Raw genomic sequence first — 12,111 nt, 5'->3', positions numbered from 1 at the left:
TACTTTATTCTTTTTTCATCTCTCTTATTTTATTTCATCTCTTACTTTACTCTTTCCACTTTTAACATTTAACATCTCAATTTCTTAAGTATCGTGTCCAAAAAAATGCTTCACCTGTCTTGAGTCGGGCTCATATTATATACTAGTATATATGAAAAAGTAATACTTGTATCGTAAAAAAACATATACACTAATCTAACCCATCATAAATTTAAAATAGCTAAAGGAATTAAAGAAAGTGATGTGAAAGAACTTGGTCAAAATTTATAACTTAGGATAAATTTCATAGTCAATTTTATTTTATAAGAGAACATTAATTGGAGCTCAAAACGGTACAGTACTTTTTAAATGTGACTTTCAATACCTAGTATAGTAATATTATATCACTAACTTCTTCCCTAAAGTTTCGTCAGCCATTTTCTTCTTTCATTATCTTTTGCAAATTTTCGATCCTCAAAATTTGTCCTGCCCCTTCACATCATTCAGTTCCAGCAATTTAGTCTGCAATTATATTGGCTTTGGAAGGGCTTAAATCTGTTATCATTAATTTTCAAAAAATTTATAAATAGAAAAAGATGAAAAAAATCTTGTTGGGGAGGGCTTAAGCCCTTCCATCCCTCCACCTGTGTCTGCCAATGCAATAAATAGATAAAAATATTCTCAAATCTATTAAACAAATAAATAAATTGATCACAATTCAAGGTATAATTTAGAATTCATTTAGGGGAAACGTTTGCATTCATCTTCTACTTCAACCTCTTATGTCCGCCTCCATTACAGTTTTACTTCAACCTCTTCTCTCGTCATTGTCTACTGCACTTTCCTTGTCCTACGCTAACGTCATCTACTCCATCGGCTGGTTTGCCTCCATCTACATGTAAGAATTTGAAATAAATCAACTATAATGCAAAATTTAAAAATTACAATCTCACTGGAAAACGTGTTTTTGGTTGCCCTTCGAGATGCTCTTAGCCGTTGGAAATAATCACTTATCACGGCTTTTTGCGTCCATCTACATGCAAGAATTTCAAATAAAAATCAACTGTAGACCAATATTGCAATTTAAAAAGATTTTACAGATGGAAGACTTATCTAAACCACTGGAAACTTATTCATCGTTGCCAATAGCCGGCATATCTTATCCTCTTATTCCCCCTTCCCATCTACTCTCTCCCTGTAGCCACCACACACATACCAAGCAATGGTATTGGTATTTATACAAAATCTTGTAGCTTTTGCCATTCTTAGTTTTTCTTGGGTCAATATCATTCATTCTAAATTAAATTATTATTTTTTTAACCTCTCAAATAATGATACTAATATAACCGCAAAATTTATATGTGCATAATAAAAACCTTTTGACTAAGAAACCGATTATGCATAGCAATTTATTGTTGGTAACTATCAATTAGTGGAAGACGTTATGTATATCCATAAGAGCATCCGTAATGGCGCACTTCCGCGCGGAATTCCCACTGACGTCCCGGAATTCCGTCGCGGACGTCCGCCATTAGGCGTGCCCGCCACGGATACGGAATTGGGCTGAGGATGTCGCAGGTCCGCGGCGTTAAGCGGAATTCCGCGGGGACGTCCGCCATTGCGTCGACTCGCGCGGAATTCCACTTTATTTCATTTTTTTTGTTTATTCCGCCAAAAACAAGCCCACGTTCGACTCCAAAACGATATTATTGAAGAAGTGTGGCAGCGTAGGGGTCGTCGTTGATATAGTTTTTAATTATTGAAATGTATTTTTTTTATTTGGTGAAATGTACTTTTCTTATTTTAATGGAATTTTTTCCTTATTTTCGTCGAAATTTTAATTACGTAAATTGTTTATTTTCGGAAATTGTTTAATTTGTGAATTTGTGGTTTTTTTTAATGTGGGAATTCCTTCGGAAATTCCGCAGGGGAATTCCGCCACTGTGCAGTGGGAAGTCCTTATGACGTGGCAGGAGGTATTTTTTGGAATTTCGCGGAGAATTCCGCCGGGACATCCGCACCAATACTACGTCTCAATTTCAATTTTCATTATCTACTAATCATTTTACGTCTCAATTTCAATTTTCATTATCTACTAATCATTTTACTTCTAATTGATTGGTTGGATTTGGAGGACGGATATTTCTACAAATCTACAAATTAATTGGTAACCGCCTCTACAAATTACTCCCTCCACGTAACAAAGATCGTCCCATTTTTCTATTTCCGTCCGTCCCTCAAAATTTGTCTCATATTCTACTAACTCATTCCTACTCACATTTTATTATAAAACTAATATATAAAAGTAGGACCTACATTCCACTAACTTTTTCAACTCACTTTTCATTATATTTCTTAAAACTCGTGTCCTATCAAAGTAAGACAATCTTTGTGGGACGGAGGGAGTAATAATCAGTTACGAAAGCAAAATAGTGGAAAGGTTTTGTAATGTGTTATAACTACTGTATTTTGCCCAAAACTTGTAAATATTCAAATTGATGCCCAAAATTTATAAATATTCAAAATTAAGGCCAAAACTCGCCATTTATATATGTATAGATAGATAGATTTAGGTTTACGTCTCTCAGGTGGCCAATTTTTTTTGTGATGTTCCTATGCACCATTTTGATAGTACAGTACTTGAAAGGTGGTTGCTTACCATCAATAAATTTGACATTCGTTTTTAATTCCCTAGTTATGCTTCCGGTATGATCATTTCTTGATGAAATAATTGTTTGCATTTGATTTGGATGAAGAATGCACAAGAACGTGGCAAATTTATTAATGGTCAGAAAGTAAATTTGGAGTTCTGTGGAAATTGATGGAACTTGACTAATGTAAAAACTAGAAATTTGGTTAAATTATTTGTGTGCTCGAATCATTGGCAATGCAGTATTGTTTTCACTTCTCTAGGCTTTAAAATCAGAAAACGGAGAACATAGTAAGTAGACTATACTACTTAAATTGGTTGTTAACATTGCAATGCAGGATGTAAATTTTTTAGGTTAAATATAATTTTTTTGATTGTTAATGGAGTAATGAAGTAAGGATGCCCTCATTTCTTCCATATCCCCTCTCTGCCGTTGTCCCTTTTTTTCCCCTTACTTATCAAATTATCAGTTGGTGGAGTTGTAGGCTAATTGTAGATAAAGTTTGTGTCCTTGCATCCACTCTACAGAACCACAGCAATCTTCCAACTGGTAATAAAATTGAATGCCCCCTCAAATATAGGCATGCATGAAACAAAAGAAGTGCATCTAATTGAGGAAATGTGAAGACACTAAAAAGATGTAACAAAAACTAAACATTAAAAAGAGGAACGATTCCTGATCTTACACATTTACTACTATGCTACACACATACACAACACAACACAACACAACCACCTCTTTATTTCATTAATCCGACAGAATAGTTGTTGGTTCCGGCGAAAGAGAGAGAGGAAGAAGAGAAATGGCCGAACCAAATTGTTCTGCTCTGGAGATTTTGCCACGAAACTGGTAACAATTCTTAAATCTATACTACTAACGTTCATGAATGTCTATGTCTTAGGGTTTTGTTTGTAGAGGATCACATAAACATAACCCAACCAGCGGCGGCATCTTGGGCTGTCAACATCAGGAAAATCGACGGCGATTTCTACATGGTGGATGGCTGGTCATCCTCGAAATGAAGCTACTTAATTTTCGGCCACGATTCCTGCCTTGAACTCGGTAAGCTCTTTATTTCATTACAAACAGTAACCATAATTTACACTCCATATATAAATAATTTAACTTATTATAATCGACTTCCTATTTTTACTATTGCATTTCTTTACCGACTTTAGATATTTTAAACAATATAAAATGTCTATGAAATTTTTCATACGAAAATATTTGTGCGTTTAGTTCATAAAATGTTGTGTTTTGAGCAAAGAATGCCCTGTTGTGCTTGAACCCTTTAAATACTTTGTCTTTTGGTTTTAATGGGGATTTTACAACTTTTAATGAGGCAGTTGAGATTCGTGAAGAGATTGAAGGAGTACCATTTCATAGATCAAAGACTGGTGATCATACTAAACTTTTATACAGTACTCCCACTATCTCATTAGAAATGAAATGGTTTCCTTGTTGGTTTGTCTCATTAAAAATAAAACGTTTTTAAAAATGGAAATAACACTCTCTCTACTTTTTCTTCTCTCTTACTTTACTTTCTCTTCATTAACTCACAAAACAACACTACATAAAATCTCGTGCATATTTAATGGGACGAAGGGAGTATTTTGTACTCCATTTTTTAATGAAAGTGTATTATTAAAGTTTGATGATTTGTAACAGGAGATCCCAAAAGATTTCTCGGATGCGATGGGGATGGGAAATAAGGGGAAGATAAGTCTAAAGGACTGGAAGGGAAGGAAGTGGGCGATCAGCATAACGGATCGGAATGGTGGGATTTGTGCTTTTAGCGCTGGATGGAAGAAATTCCTCGATGCTAACAACTTGGAGGTTGGAGGATTCTGGTGATGTCATTAAGGTTGTGCGCCTCACAACTCAAGATGGAGAGGAAATGCTCGGTCGAGCTACTTATGGAGGCTTCATCCTCGGTTACTAGTTATTACTATTGAGCATATCTGGATCTCATATTGCATTGATAAATAAATAAATACAGATTAATTATGCATGTAATCAGATCAAATGTTAATGAAAGCTTATTTAATTATTGTCAATCAATAAACACTTGGACAAAAATAAAGAAGCAAACAACACATATAGCTTCATTAATCTCATTAATCAAGAAGCAATCAACACCCATTATTTATTACTGCAACAATCCAATTAATCTCTATTAATCAAGAAATAATCGATCAAAATTAAGAAGTCAAGATGATAGTAGCCCCATTAATCGGAAAAATTAAGAACATAATAACCTCATTAACCATCCTAAACAACGCCAAATTAGCCAAAATCAACACTTACACAACGATGGTGGCTTGAGCCTTGAGGGCAAGGACCGCGGTGGCGTAGAGCTACGGAGGAAGAGGGAAATTGGGCGAGTTTTATTCAAAAGAAGTATTACTATTTTTTATTTATATAAAAATAATTTAATTTTAAAACACTTTGATATGAAAAGCAATAATTTTTTTGTTGAGGTTGGTAATAATAGGGAGGTCACTAGTTTTGTCAAAATACAATTAGAAAGAGAGACAATACAAGTCTAATCTGATATAAATCTTTTAAAAATAAGCCAATAATAAGACAATACATATCAAAATGAAATACAACTCTCTCATGTAGTCCAATGCTTATCTACATAAATTCCACTTAAAAAATTGAAAACGTGTTATTCCCTAAACTGATGTGCAAGTCCATATTAATTTTATACTACATTACTAAATTGAAAACAATATTTTACGATTAATTCATGCCCCTATAAAATCCCGCCCATGAGGACTGAAAAAATGTAAGATGTGTTACTCTGCTTTTTCACACATTGAAAATGTGAGGTTTTTCTCCCCACGAGGACTGAAGGAGATGCATTTGTGGAACTTCTGTTAGATAGTGATGACATGAAGTTGGCTGGTTGACTGGTTTGTGAATGATAAAAGGACAAATCAAAATTGAGAGAGGAATGCAGAAGCAGTTGGTCTGTTTTGCCTCGTGATCCCTGTCCCTGTGGATGCATTTGTCATTGTCTTCTGAAAACTTACCAAAATTTTCACTTCCCTGCAGGTTGTGATGGCCTTGAAATCACGTGGAGAGCAATTATTATTGAACTTTTCACCCTTTTCTATTACACTCTTAGTATTGGAATTATAGGTTGAGGAATACAGTGGGCTGCTAATCCAGCCACACAAAGCAATTGTTGGAGCTAATGCTGTTATGAATATGAGGCTAGTCAAAAGCAATGAGGATGCATGGTAGATCAAGTGGGATGCACAATACAAGATCAAAGAAGAGCAAGTTTGAAAAGTGGTTGAAGCTAACGGCTACTAGCCGTTGGAGATCTTCTTGTTGGCAGCGGTTTTTTAACCGATTCTTGAGTGAAGATCTTGTTCACTCTTTTAGTTGATTGTTTGTATAAATACATATAGAAGAAGTTAGATTGTACGAGTTCAAGACATTGATTGCTCAATAAAATTTCCATTCAAGTTTCTTCCACAAAACTATTCTCATCATTCCCTTCTCTTCTCCTCGGCTTAGACTTTGTTCTTGAAGCTGATCAAATATTTCTACAATTGGCGCCGTCTGTGGGAAGGCATATAGATCGATCAAGTGGTGAGGAGATGGCAGCAAGACTCGACGTTGAAAAGTTCACAGGAAGGAATGATTACGGCTTATGGAAGATGAAGATGAGGGCCGTTTTAGTGCAGCAAGGCTTATCCTCAGTTCTGACTCCGGATGAATCAGATGGAAAGGGGAAAGGTGCTGCATTGGATGATAAAGCTCAAGCTAAGTATGATGAGATGCAACTAAAGGCTCATAGTGCGGTCATCTTGTGCCTTGGAGACAAGGTCTTGCGTGAGGTGCAAGGAGAAAAGACTGTTGCAGGCATCTTGAAAAGGCTTGATGATGTTTATTTAGCCAAGTGACTGGCTAATAGACTATACATGAAGAGAAGGCTCTATTCATACAGTTTTTCTGAAGATAAGTCAATTGTGGAGCAGCTTGAAGACTTTGCAAAGTCAGTGGATGATCTAGAAGCTGTGGATGTCAAGATCGCTGATGAAGACAAAGCAATCTTAGTCTTGAATGCTCTTCCTAACTCCTACGATCAATTGAGGGATGCAATCCTATATGGAAGAGATAAAGTGATCACCTACAATGAGGTTCATGCTGCACTCATAGCCAAAGAGTTGCAAAAAGGTGGTGCTAAATTTTCTGATAACATCCCAGAATCTCTCAATATCAGAGAATTCAACAAGAAAAAGTTCAAAAAAAAGATTGAGGATTCTAAGCATGAGGGTCATGGAGTGAAAGAGACAAGATCTTGCCATTGGTGCAAGAAACCAGGACACTTGAAGAAGGATTGTTTTGGATGGAAGAAGAAACAAGCCTCTGAAAACAAATCTCATTCAAATGTGATCAATAGTGATGGAGAGGAAGCAGCAAAAGTGATGAATGTGATGGATAAAATAGAGAGGGGTTCTTGGATTATGGACTCCAGATGTTCATTTCACATATGCCCACATTTTGAATGGTTTCAAGATATGGTGCAATGCACTGGATCTGTTTTACTGGGCAATGATAACGCCTTCACTATCAAGGGGATTGGCAGTATTAAATTGAGGTTGAATGATGGTTCTGTGAAGATTCTATCACGAGTAAGATATATTCCAGAAGTGAAGAGGAATCTTGTGTCTTTTGGCACTCTTGAGAGAAAGGGCTACTCCTTTGTTTTAGAAAATGGAGTTATAAAAGTCTGTAAGGGCCAAAAGACTAAGATGGTGGCCCAGGGGGGAGGAAGCTTGTATTATCTGCAGACCACTATCATAGTTGGAGAGGCTCATGTTGCTGCAAAGTCTGATATTAGATCTTGGCATCTTAAGCTAGGGCATCCAGCTGAAGGGACTCTCAAAGCCATGATCCAGAAAAGAATTATTGATGTCAGCAACATGGAAAAAATGGATCAATGCCAAGACTGCATGCTAGGAAAAGCCAAGAAGATGTCATTTCCAGCAGGTAATCATTCCTCAACTGCACCTTTGGATTACATTCATTCAGATCTCTGGGGGGCATCTCCAATTCAGAGTCTAGGTGGAGGAAAGTATTATATGTCCATCATAGACGATTTTTTCAAGAAATGTTATACTATGCTCTACATGTTGCTGAGCAATTGGATGCCTCTGAACCTAGTTCCTACACTGAGGCTGTGAATGGTCCAGAAAGGGATCAATGGATCCAAGCTATGAAAGAGGAAGTTGATTATTTGATAAGCAACAAAACATGGATCTTGGTTGAAAAGGCAGAATTCAGAAAAGTTATTGGATGCAAATGGGTATTCAAGAAGAAGCTAGAATCTGCAGATGCCCACAAAATCAGATTTAAAGCAAGACTAGTTGCAAAGGGCTTCAATCAAGAAGAGGGGATTGATTTCAATGAGGTGTATTCCCCTGTAGTGAAGCACAATTCTTTACGAGTGCTACTGGCAGTTGCAGCAAATAAGGGATGGGAGCTGGAGCAAATGGATGTCAAGACAACCTTTTTGAATGGGGATCTTGATGAAACCATTTACATGGCCCAACCACAAGGTTTTGAGGTTCCTGGCTCTGAGCATAAAGTGTGCATGCTCAAAAGGAGCATTTATGGACTTAAGCAATCCAACAGGCAATGGTACTTAAAGTTTGGAGAGAGTCTGTCAAAGCTAGGCTTCACAAGATCACTATATGATAGTTGTGTGTTTGTGAAGAAGCAGAAGAACAAGAGTCCTATCTATCTACTTTTATATGTGGATGATATGCTATTGTCAGGAGAAGATATAATGGAGATCAAAAAGGTAAAAGATCAGCTCAGAGCAGATTTTGAAATGAAAGATCTTGGCAATGCAAGAAGGATTCTTGGGAGGGATATTGTCAGAGATAGAGACAATAAGAAGCTTTGGCTATTTCAGACGAAATATATCCACAAAACATTGAAGAAGTTCAGACTTGACACAGCAACACCTATGCCTGTACACTTCAAACTGTGCAGTGATCAAAAGGCCAATACTGAGGAAGAAATGAAGGAAATGGAGTTGATTCCTTATTCTAACATTGTTGGGAGCTTAATGTACCTCATGATATGCACTAGACCAGATATAGCACATGCTATAAGTACATCTAGCAGGTATATGGTAGAATTTGGCAGACAGCACTGGAGTGCCTTGAAGTGGACTCTCAGATACCTTGGAGGAGCAGATAAGCTAGCCTTAATATTCTCAAGTGGAGATGAAAAAGAAGAGGAACCATTAGTAGGCTACTCTGATTATGCTGCAAATATTGACACAAGAAAGTCACAAACGGGCTATGTTTTTACTCTATTTGGTTCTGCCATATGTTGGAAGTCAAGTTTACAAAGTGTGGTGGCATTAAGCACTACAGAAACTGAGTATATGTCACTGACTTCTGCAGTGAAAGAAAGCAAATGGCTACTAGGCCTTGTGGCATAATTTGGAATTGAGCAGAAGGGAGTTTCAGTGTATTGTGATAACAATGGAGCTTTATGTCTTGCCAGACATCCTCAATTCCATGAACGTAGTAAACACATTGATGTGAGACTACATTTTATAAGGGACGAGGTGGAGAGTGGAAGAGTGAGGGTACTGAAGATTGATACTGCTCATAATCCGGCAAACATGCTAACCAAGCCCTTAAACAAAGACAAGTTTGTGTATTGTTGCAGATTGATTGGTTTGTGTCCGATGAAGTTTTGATCATTGCTTTGAAGCCTAGGTGGAGATTGTTATGAATATGAGGCTAGTCAAAAGCAATGAGGATGCATGGTAGATCAAGTGGGATTCACAATACAAGATCAAAGAAGAGCAAGTTTGAAAAGTGGTTGAAGCTAACGGCTACTAGCCGTTGGAGATCTTCTTGTTGGCAGCAGTTTTTTAACCGATTCTTGAGTGAAGATCTTGTTCACTCTTTTAGTTGATTGTTTGTATAAATAGATATAGAAGAATTTAGATTGTATGAGTTCAAGACATTGATTGCTCAATAAAATTTCCATTCAAGCTTTCTTCCACAAAACTATTCTCATCATTCCCTTCTCTTCTCCTCGGCATAGACTTTGTTCTTGAAGCGTTTGGTTGATCAAATATTTCTACAAATGCATTTGCCCATCAAAGTGGCATCCATCAGGTCTGAGTGTGGGAACTTGATTTTCTTTCAGTAAGAATACAGGGTAATTACATACTCTTTGTTTTTCACTTTGTTATACACGTGTAGCACAGAACCCCCTCTTAGATGCATAAAAAGATCTAACTAGTTGCATCGATGGTTAATTTAAACAGGATGAGAACTAAGTGCTTGTCAGTCCTAGTTTGCAGCTCCAAGTTTTCCATCCTAGTTCTGCACTCATTTTGTCTTTGTCAAATTTTCACCATTAATAACCTGAGATTATGATATGTGAATTATGTGGCCACGTTCTGATTTCAATTAGTGCAAGCTGGCTCCTTGACCTAACCTGGGCTGGCAGGTTCGAGTGTTTTTGGAGTTTTGTAAAGGACATAGCTACTTGGTCCTAGATACGCTCCTATGCGTAAGGAACAAAGATCGAAATTAATCTGTTCCAGATAGATTATTAATGCTGAAGAAGAGGCCACATCTCTATACATAGAGCAGCATTGTATACAGTATTATTTCTTGTTATTGTTTTTTAACATCTTTCTTGTGTTCCTTGGTGCAGATATAACTGTGCTTTCTTGCAATCATGTTCCTTGTACATATTTTGTGAAACCAGAATAGTGTGCTCTCTCCTGTCCCTTTTATATCACATACATTGGACTTTTTTTTAGGATGGAATGCTTAAACATAAAAATACATACGAAATTATATCTCCAGAAGAAATTGGACTTATTCGCTCAAATGAATCTGGTATAGTGCTTGGGAATCTCAGGTATACTGGAAGTACCATGATAACACTACTTTTATGGTCTTTGATGCATTCTCCTTTTTCCTTCAGTTCATGCAAGTTCAATTTGTGATTGGTTGGACTCTGTTTAGATAAAAGAATTTATAATGATCTTGTCAGTTCTAGATATTGAATTATTTATATGCCTCCATGGAGAGGAGGCTTAATGACACCATCGTCCATCTTCAACTTCATAACTTTTTCTAATTCATTTTTTGCCTATAATATAATGCGGAAAGTTGCTTCTTTTCTGTATAATCTACTTTTTGGTTTGAGATTTTCCAAACATCATGCAACTACCTTTGCCTTCATGGGCCAAACTGTAGATCATTCTATGCATGGAAGAACTTTACGTGTTTGCTCTGAAAGCAAAAATGTTGGAGGTAATTGAAAATGCATCCTATTTGGAAGTTATAGTGATTCGTCCTCGATAATATATCAACTTTTCTTTGATGAATGTGGTGGCAGCTTGGATATGATATTGATGGCAATGAACTTGATGGTCTTTTCACACGCTTCAAAACAGTAGCACGAAACAAAAAGGTGATGTATGAATGTATCTCTTGTTACATTCGTATGGTCTGACGTTTTTTGATATTCTTGATGTACGCAGGGTATCACAGATAATGACCTAATTGCTTTAGTTTCAGATGAAATATTCCAAACGCAGGTTGTCTGGAAACTTGTAGACATACAGGTACGCTACTAGCAGACATCAAGGTAATGATTGGCCATATTGCTCTAGTTTCAGAGGAATCTTCCTCGTATACAGGTCACATGTGGCACCCTTAGCCTTTCAACTGCAACCGTTAAACTCGCTGGCATGAATGGTGACGAGCACATAGCTTGCTCATTTGGGACTGGACCAGTTGATGCAGCATATAAGGCGGTTGATCTCATTGTTAAGGTCTGAGAATGTTGCTTGACATATCTAATTCATATGCAGATTTAATTGCCATATTCAATTAACATAGTTCAGCTTGGGACTACGACAGGCTCCTGTAGTGCTGGTGGAGTACTCCATGAATGCAGTTGCGGAAGGTATTGGCGCTACAGCAACTACGGGGGTGGGTTTTAATTCGCAGAGACGATGCTGCTTCATCTAACGGGGTTGCTGCCAGCCGTGCTTTCAGGTAGGTCGTATATGCAGACTGCAACAAGTAAGCAAAACTAGAAACTGCAGTTTGACGTTTGTTGACATCAGTGGAACGGGAGCAGCAATGGATATTGTCGTCTCTAGTATTCGTGCCTACATCGGAGCACTCAACAAGATGCTCGGCTTCCAGGCTCCTACTAAGACACAGACTACCAACCAACTCTGAGGCATTCATTTCCTCTCCGGTGGCTGGTTTTAGTTTCTTTCTTTCGTGTTTCATCAATCAATGCCGTGGCCTGGAAGCTGCAGCTGGCCACACTGGAGGCGAGCCGCGGCCTTGGAGTGGAGGGGATGACCGGATGATGTATGTTTCTGGTGTGCTTCCCGATACTGTAAACTAATAAACTCTACTATAGCAAGTAATGTCGGTAAATAGCCAAAAAAACC

The 12,111-nt window shown here is 37.4% G+C and overlaps 1 long non-coding RNA gene and 1 pseudogene across 1 annotated transcript; both read left to right on the top strand.

The window, feature by feature from the left end:
• Positions 1–3,396: 3,396 nt before the first annotated feature.
• On the top strand, positions 3,397–4,404 carry LOC121755411. Its single transcript, XR_006040724.1, has 3 exons — positions 3,397–3,479; positions 3,546–3,692; positions 4,299–4,404. It is a non-coding gene; the product is annotated as an uncharacterized LOC121755411 (long non-coding RNA).
• Positions 4,405–11,890, top strand: LOC121754661 (annotated as a pseudogene).
• Positions 11,891–12,111: the final 221 nt, after the last annotated feature.

The sequence above is a fragment of the Salvia splendens genome, chromosome 11 (genome assembly GCF_004379255.2).
Source record: "Salvia splendens isolate huo1 chromosome 11, SspV2, whole genome shotgun sequence".
Classification (NCBI taxonomy): Eukaryota; Viridiplantae; Streptophyta; class Magnoliopsida; order Lamiales; family Lamiaceae; genus Salvia; species Salvia splendens.
The sequence above is the reverse complement of the archived record's forward strand: the minus strand, read 5'-3'. Positions and strand labels throughout refer to the sequence as shown.